Source organism: Adiantum capillus-veneris, chromosome 15 (genome assembly GCF_014529385.1).
Source record: "Adiantum capillus-veneris isolate H3 chromosome 15, ASM1452938v2, whole genome shotgun sequence".
Classification (NCBI taxonomy): domain Eukaryota; kingdom Viridiplantae; phylum Streptophyta; class Polypodiopsida; order Polypodiales; family Pteridaceae; genus Adiantum; species Adiantum capillus-veneris.
The window spans coordinates 126736313-126745766 of NC_140945.1; positions in this window are offsets into that span (position 1 = coordinate 126736313).

Below are 9454 nucleotides of genomic sequence, written 5' to 3' on the forward strand. Positions count from 1 at the left end.
AATGAAATATTTACACACAAAGAGGCCATAATATACTTTTTTTTTTATTTTTTTATTTTTTATTTTTGGCTCACCTAGCCCAGTGACTAGCTAGCTGAGGGTTTTTTAAGAAGATATGGAAAAAGTCCCCTAATTCACACACGCCTATTTACAGTGAAATGGTAGGGATAGCCATAGTGTTTGGGTGATTTCGGTAGGGTGAGGTAGCTTACTATGGCAATTATGGAGAGCCGAAAAACGGCTATCAACACCAAGCAAAACACTTAATCAAACACAACTTGAATTATCCCCGTTCTCAGACCCAAGACCTCACACACCTTCGAAGATGGTGAGAGCTAGCAGGGTATGAGAGTAGATTGAGAGGAAAAAGAAGTATCTTACGAGAAAGAAGTACATCTCCTCACATAATCACTCATATTAGCATAGCTTAGCTTAGTAATTAGCTTGGTAGAGAAGATGAGCTTGCATTGAAGCTTGGCTCTTGGTTGGATTTGCATCCACATGCCAAGAGAGTGTTGATGTAGGCTTCTATCTCACAAGCTTGGAGTAGGTGATGAGCTCTCCATTAAAGCTTGGGAGGAGATAGAGTATTTTTCCCTTCACACATGGTCAAGTGTGAGAGTGTGAGAGTGAATGCCAAGCAAAAATCAGCCCCCCCTCTCTCTTGGGCGAGCCCTAGCTGCTAAGTTAGGCTGGCTTTTTCCTCATTGGACCTCCCCAGGTCAAGCCAATAGGAATTAAGCAGCATAAGTGATAGCCTTCTGACATGTGTCCCCCTTTCCCCTTTTGTGAGAGCTTTAGATAATTAAATAATTAAACTAAACTCTCATTGGACCCCTTTGCCTCCTGGCCAATAGGAATCAGGCAAGCCATGGGGCTTCTGAATGCTCATTGGACCCCTTGGGAGACTGCCCAATAGTCTTCTAGGACACTTAATTCTTATTGGTTTCTTTTATTAAATGTTTTTAAATTAATTAAACTAGATTTACTCTAGCTTAATTCTCATTGGTCCACTTCTAGGGTCTTCCAATAGGAATTGGGCACACCTTGTGGGCATCTGGCCTAGGGAGCTGACATGTGTCCCTCATTCCCTTTGTGTAAAGGGAGCCTGTGTGTGTGTGTGTGGCTTTCTCTCTCATCCCCTAGCTTTGGGGCTCGCCCCCTCCCATGTAGGGATGCAGAAAGACTTTTTGGGCACACACTAAGCATCCAATTTTCCCTAAGGTTGACCTTTGGACACAACCTTTGAATTTTGGAACCTTAGCATTTTGGAAGTCTTAATGGGCTGAACCTTAGGGTCTTTTTAGCCCATTGTTTCACATGGCTCTTTTGCAGATGGCCCCCCCTTTGGATCCCTATTTTCCCTCCTTTGGATCCCTACTGTGGCCGGTCTGCTAACTTAACCAATATTCTAGCTTTTTCTCCCTTGGCACTTCCCCACATTAAATGATCAGTTTAATATGAGAAAATCATTTAGGAGAATTAGATATTGATTATTATGACATTACCTCTCTCTTGAAATCATAGTCGTCCTCGACTATGGTGTAGAGAAGTTAAAGCATATGCATGAGTCCTTTTCTTAGCGGGTAGAGGATCCCTATGTTACCCTACGACATCATTCCATAATGGATGACTAGTCCATTTGGTGCTTGAGAGCCTGAGGCTGCCGCAAGCATGTCTGCACATTAGTCCTATCAGTCTTCCATAGTAGAGTGACAAGCTCTACTTGGTGTTCGGGAGACGTCGTCTCCGCAAACTTGATCTAAGCATGCATACTACTTCATTTTTGTGCACAAATAAAGAGAAAGAGAGTCTTATAAGACAAAAATTTTTGTTCATTTTTAACATTTTGTACATTTGCTTACTCTTGGGAAGCATTGTAAGCATTGACAAGGTTTAGGTTATCCTTTAATTGTATGCCTTGCATCCATCTAGCATCTTCAAAAGGATAATTCTTAAACTTAATAAGATATCGTCGGATAGTCTTACCGCCTCTTAATACCTTGTCTTCATGTCGGAGAATGGACTCGGGCTGCAGCACCTCCTCGTGGTCCTCGATCTCCGGTGGGTCTTCAATAGTTGGTTCTTGAGGTGGCTCTCCTTTGTAAGGCTTTAAGAGGCTCACATGAAAAGCATTGTGTATGAGCCAATGATTGGGCAACTTAAGTTGATAGGCCATCTCATTGATTGGCCTAAGAATCTGGAAGGGACCATAGTACCTTTTTGCTAGTTTAGCATAGTACTTTTGGTGGCCCGTAGGATTCTTGCCCGTCGTGTGCCTTAATCGAGCCTTAGGAAACTTTAACAAGACCCAATCGTTTTCTTTAAAGGCTTGGGCTCTTCTGTGCTTGTCAGCAGCAGCCTTTTGCCTTTGCTGTGAGATAGAGATAGCCTCCTTAATCTTTTGGAAAGATTCTTGTAGATCTCGGCTATACTCATCTGCAGCGAAGATCTTCCCATGTACTTTAAGTAGCAAGGGACTTTTTGATCTTCCCTCAATTACCTCGAAAGGTGCTTTTCCTGTAGAAGTATGTACAGTGTTATTGTAAGCATACTCTACTAAGGGTAAGTACTTCTCCCATTGGGATCTTTGATCTACTTCCGTTACATAGGCTTTTAGTAGATCGAGAATAGTTAGGTTAGCTATTTCACTTTGGCCATCAGTTTGTGGATGATAGGCCGAAGAGAAGTTTAGCCTTGTTCCTAAATTCTCAAAGAGACCCTTCCAGAAATTACTGGTCATTCTAGGATCTCTATCCGACACTATGGACATTGGCAAGCCATGGTACTTGAAAATTTGCGAAATGAAGAGGGTTGCCATTTGATGGGCTTTGATAGTCTTTTTGACAGGTATAAAATGAGCTTGTTTACTGAACCTGTCTACTATCGTCCATATTCCCGTATTCCCATGGATAGACTTAGGCAATCCAAAGATAAAATCCATGGATATGCTCTCCCAAGGTGAATTAGGGATTGGCAAGGGTTGAAGCAATCCAAGTTGCTTCCCTCTATCAAATTTTGTCTTTTGACATACCACACATTTGGAAACATACTCATGTATGTTCACTTTCATGGTAGGCCAATAGAAATATGTTTCAATTCCCTTTAGGGTAGACTGAATCCCTCTATGCCCCGCATATGGGGGAGCATGAGATTCATACATTACTTTCTCACGTAGTGAGTTAGTAACGCATAGTCTATTGCCATAGAGAAGATAACCATCTTGTAAAGTAAATGGTTCTTCTTTCTTCCCTAATGCAAGGGCTGAAATCACATCTCTAAAATCGGGATCAATAGCATACTCATCTATCATTAAAGATAGATTATTGTGAGTTGCTATGGAAACCGCATTCACTCTCGGTCGTCTTGAGAGTGCATCGGCTACTTGATTATGCTTGCCAGCAATGTGAGCAATATGAAAATGAAATTGCGAAAGGAAATTTGCCCACCTCATTTGTTTGTCGGAGAGCTTGGTCTGTGTCATGAAGTACTTAAGACTTTGGTGATCCGTTCGCAGAATGAAAGGAGTCCCCAATAAATAGTGCTTCCATGAGTCTAAGGCATGTAGAACTGCAAGGAGTTCTTTTTCGTATATGCCTAGAGCTTGCTCAACAAGGTCGAGCCTTCGACTCTCATAGCCTATGGCGTGCCCTTCTTGGAGCAAAACAGCCCCAAGGCAATCACCACAAGCATCACATTGAACCTCAAATGGTTTTGAGAGATCCGGTAGTGTAAGCACAGGTTGAGAGATAAGCTTTTCTTTAAGCTTTTCGAAAGCATTGTTCTGCTTAGCAGACCACGTATACCTAACATTTTTCTTTGTTAGGTCATGTAATGGTCCCGCAATTTGTGAGAACTTTTCTATGAAGCGTCTATAGTATGCACACATACCTATAAAGCTTCTTAGTTCATGAAGATTCCTTGGTTTAGGCCATCCTTTTATTACCTCTAACTTGGATGGATCCATTTGGATTCCATCTTGAGAGATAATGTGACCTAAATATTGAATCTCTTGCAAGAAAAATTCACTTTTCTTTCGATTAACATAAAGTTTATTCTCTCTTAAAACTTGAAATATTACCTGGAGGTGTTGCTTGTGTTCCTCTAATGAATTAGAGTAGATGATAATATCATCGAAAGAACACTCCAGTGAAGGTTCGATGAGGTCTGAACAGCTTCTCCATCAAGCGATTAAATGTGGCTGGTGCATTAGTCAAGCCAAAAGGCATGACAATGTATTCGTAAAGACCAAATGTAGTACGAAATGCGGTCTTTACAATGTCTTGATCAACTATCCTTATTTGATGATAGCCACTTTTTAGGTCAATCCTACTGAAGTAGGTCGATCCTTGTAGCTTATCAAATAGGTCTTCTACCCGTGGAACGGGAAACCTATTCTTGATAGTGATCCTATTTAGTGCTCTATAGTCGACACACATACGATATGTGCCGTCTTTCTTTTGCACTAATAGCACAGGTGAGCAAAATGGAGATGAGCTAGGCCTAACCATGCCCTTCTCAATTAACTCATGCACTTGCCGCATAATCTCCTCTTGTTGAGCTTGAGAAACTCTATAAGGAGGTTTGTTAGGCGGTGAACTTCTTGGAAGAAGTTCAATTGCATGGTCGTCATTACCTCGTTTAGGAGGTAGCTCACAAGGGATGTCGTCAATAAAGACATCTTGAAACCCCTTGAGAAAATTGGATAACTCTAATTCCTTTTGGTTGCTTTTATTTTCTTTTGCTAAAGCATTAGGTTCATTTTGAGAATCTTTAACAAAAATCATGTACACGGAAATAGAGCTCTTTATTGACTTGTTGAAAGCTGGTGTATGTACAATGGGGATGGTGTTACCCATCTCCCTAGCATCTATATACATGTCCTTTTCCCTGAACTTAAAGGAGATTCTCCTTTCAGGAAATTTAACATGGGCAGCCAGACGGTCAAACCATGGTGCCCCTAGGATTACATCCTCATGCTTGAGAGGAGAGATAAAGAAATCCTCTTTGTCCACATAGCCTTGGACATGAAGCCTCAATTTCCCGATTAAGGGAGTGACTGAAGCTTCTTGCCCCTTGAAGGCACTGTCTGCGGGTAGGATATCTCCCATCTCGTAGGATTGTATGCCTAGCTTGGTGGCTAACTCCATAGATATGAAATTGTGAGTAGAACCAGGGTCAAAGAGAATAAAAGCATCATGTTCCCTTACCTTTCCCCAAGCATGGCATAGAGGAGATCCTTTGTGGTGAGTTTGGTGAATCTCCTCCTCTTGGATTTCAACCAAAGAAGCTCTAGGAGGATCTTGGCGGTTGTTCTTTTGGGGACAAGCGCGGTACGCATGCCCTTGTTCGCCGCACTTGAAACACCGATTATCTTTACGATAACGCTCAAGCTCTTCAGGAGAGAGTTTATTCTTTCCTTTGTAAACTCCCTTCTCTTTAGCTTTGTTGGAATTGCCCTTAGGAGACTTTTGGACATTGTCCTTCCCCTTAGGCTCATTGGTACCTTTGTTTTCCGGGGGCTTATTATTTCTTTTACCCCCCGTTTGGAAATTGATTCGCGAGGCCACCATAGTATGGTGTATTACCGCCGATATGGTACGTGGCCTTTGGGAGTTGACATACTCCGCCATTTCTTCGGTTAAGCCCGCACAAAATTGTTGCTTTTGCTCTCCAAAATCCAACTTTTTGAAGACAGTGGCTTTGAGTTGTAGGTCCCAAAACTTGTCTACATATTTGTGGATGGATTCATTGGGAGAGAGCTTTAAGCTTCGCCATTCGGTGAGTACTTTGTCTTTGGCATCGGTGGCCAAAAACTGCTTCATAATGGAAGCTCTTAAAGCCTTCCATGTTCGTGGAGCTTCACCGTTGGCTCGTAGGCTAGACCACCATTGTCTGGCGGACTTTTGAAAGTGCATAGCTACATGGCGTAGCTTAGAGGACTCCGTGAAGCCCTCATCTCCAAACGCCGCATCGAATTGCTGGATAAAGGCCAAAACTTTGTCTGTAGCACCGAAGGTGCCATCATAGGTAAGGAAAGAGATGCTCTTCCCTCCCTCTTTGAATTTCTTCAGCTTGGACGACCTCTTCCATGCGGCATAGGATTTTCTATGGCCTCTTCTTTTTGATGGTTCAAAAGTTGCACCATCACTTTCTTCAGAAGATGAAGAATTTGAAGAAGGTGGAGAAGAGGGTGACCTCTTTCTCGCCTTTTTCTTGTCTTGATCTTTGTCGTCTTCACCATAGCTTTCATAAGAGGAAGAGGATGAAGAAGATGGAGAAGAGGGTGTCCTCTTTCTCGCCTTTTTCTTCTCTTGCTTTTTATCATCCCTCTTTGAATTATGACGTGGAGAAGAGTGTGATGGTCTTCTCCGCTTTGGTGGTGATGGAGAGCGTTTAGCCCGCCGTCTTCGTGGAGCCATCTCCACCGAGGTGGCGGGAGACTCGCTTCTTTCTCGTTCCTTCGGTGGAGGCTCTTGAGTTCTTCTTTGGGAAGGAGATGCATCATCAAGAAGTAAGTTCTTGAGCCCTTCATATGGATTCTCTTCTTCTTCCCGAATCGGAGAGAGACCTCTTTTGGTAGTCTCACAAGGAGGCTTCCTAGGTGTTCTCTCGTCATGGTGATGAGCTTGGAGAATCCCGTGAGCACGGAGCTGCCGTTGCACTTCACTTTGGAGAGATGGATTGCCCATGGCTTGTTGAAGCCTAGAAACAAGATAATTAACAAGCATTGAAGCATCATTAGTAGCTTGCTCATGAGCAAAATCAAAGTTATCAACATTAATTTCACTCTCTTTAATATTGTCAGCCATTCTAACAATTTTTAGGTGTAAACTTTTTAGGTGTACTTTGGCACTTCAAGCCCTAGTTGCTACTCCTCTTTACCCCTTTAGAAAAAGCACTCAAGCTACTGTACCCGCGGCTCGAATACCATTAATTGCAAGGAATAGAAGAGAGGGTCTTTCGACACCAAAACAGCACCGGCTCCTGTCAAGCTTCTAATAGCTCAATAGTGGTTAAGCCGTAGGCAAGCCCCGTAGGACTCCACTATTAAGACCATAGCTCTCGACGGTGATGCCCCGTTAACTGCACAAAGGCAGGCGCACTGCAAGGCTGAAAAATCCCTATTCTACTTACTCACAGGCAATTAATAATACCAACCATTTGTAGCTAGCTTGAGGACCTCCCTTCTTGAGCAAGAAAAGAGAAACCTTGAGCTCTGATACCAATGTAACATTTAATGGCCTAGAATCTTATGTGTAGCGGAATTTAGCATGAACATAGTGGGCATTTCATTAGAATAAATTCCTAATGAGAATTACAAGAGTGCTTGGGTGGAGAGAGCAACAAAAAGCATAACACCTAGTTAGATAGCATCGACAATACTTTCAAAAGAGAGAGCAATTAAGCTATTGACAACAGTTGAGGACCGGATTTGCATGGAGCCGGTCCCCCCTCCAAAAGGCTTTGTATTATGGTTTCTCCCATTAAGAGAGACATTGTACAATACAATTCTTTGTGTTCCTTCAAGACTAGCTAGTGCAATGAAGATGGAAGCTTCATACACCAAGCAAAACACTTAATCAAACACAACTTGAATTATCCCCGTTCTCAGACCCAAGACCTCACACACCTTCGAAGATGGTGAGAGCTAGCAGGGTATGAGAGTAGATTGAGAGGAAAAAGAAGTATCTTACGAGAAAGAAGTACATCTCCTCACATAATCACTCATATTAGCATAGCTTAGCTTAGTAATTAGCTTGGTAGAGAAGATGAGCTTGCATTGAAGCTTGGCTCTTGGTTGGATTTGCATCCACATGCCAAGAGAGTGTTGATGTAGGCTTCTATCTCACAAGCTTGGAGTAGATGATGAGCTCTCCATTAAAGCTTGGGAGGAGATAGAGTATTTTTCCCTTCACACATGGTCAAGTGTGAGAGTGTGAGAGTGAATGCCAAGCAAAAATCAGCCCCCCCTCTCTCTTGGGCGAGCCCTAGCTGCTAAGTTAGGCTGGCTTTTTCCTCATTGGACCTCCCCAGGTCAAGCCAATAGGAATTAAGCAGCATAAGTGATAGCCTTCTGACATGTGTCCCCCTTTCCCCTTTTGTGAGAGCTTTAGATAATTAAATAATTAAACTAAACTCTCATTGGACCCCTTTGCCTCCTGGCCAATAGGAATCAGGCAAGCCATGGGGCTTCTGAATGCTCATTGGACCCCTTGGGAGACTGCCCAATAGTCTTCTAGGACACTTAATTCTTATTGGTTTCTTTTATTAAATGTTTTTAAATTAATTAAACTAGATTTACTCTAGCTTAATTCTCATTGGTCCACTTCTAGGGTCTTCCAATAGGAATTGGGCACACCTTGTGGGCATCTGGCCTAGGGAGCTGACATGTGTCCCTCATTCCCTTTGTGTAAAGGGAGCCTGTGTGTGTGTGTGTGGCTTTCTCTCTCATCCCCTAGCTTTGGGGCTCGCCCCCTCCCATGTAGGGATGCAGAAAGACTTTTTGGGCACACACTAAGCATCCAATTTTCCCTAAGGTTGACCTTTGGACACAACCTTTGAATTTTGGAACCTTAGCATTTTGGAAGTCTTAATGGGCTGAACCTTAGGGTCTTTTTAGCCCATTGTTTCACATGGCTCTTTTGCAGATGGCCCCCCCTTTGGATCCCTATTTTCCCTCCTTTGGATCCCTACTGTGGCCGGTCTGCTAACTTAACCAATATTCTAGCTTTTTCTCCCTTGGCACTTCCCCACATTAAATGATCAGTTTAATATGAGAAAATCATTTAGGAGAATTAGATATTGATTATTATGACATCCACTCCCAACCATGTAGTTGGCGGTGCAAATCACGGCCAAGGCACACCATGCAAACTGGTAAAGTTCATGCCAGCCATGATGCAGTAGCCAACAACTACTCAACCTAATTTTCCACCACATGTAGACTACCTGCATCACCCACTCCATGATGTCTCCCCACTCCAGACGCCATTCTCTCACAAGCAGCATGCATGCCCCATTGTGCGCTCCTTGCCACACTGTCAAAGCAAGGGACTTGCCTAACACTGTGTGCGAGCCACAAACGGCTCCAAGCACACAACTAGCTTAACTAGTAAGCTCAAAGAAAGCGATGGCGTGTCACTCACCGCTCTACGCTTTCTTCGTGGAGGATTCCCCGCCGCGAAGAAGAAGGAGCCGCCGCTTCGCCGCGCTCAACCGCTTTGCCGCCGCCGTGCCGTCGTCGCAATGCTCGATCGCACACACTCTCTCTCTCTCTCTCACTCTCACATACACACACACACACACACAAGGAGGTGAAGAAGAAAAAGATGGAGATGGAGATGGAGCAAGAGCACTCTTCTATTGCACAAATGAGAGAATAAGTGAATTTTAGGTTTAGTTGGCTGTTATATGAGCTCACCCCATTCACACTTGGGCGCCCATGCTTAGC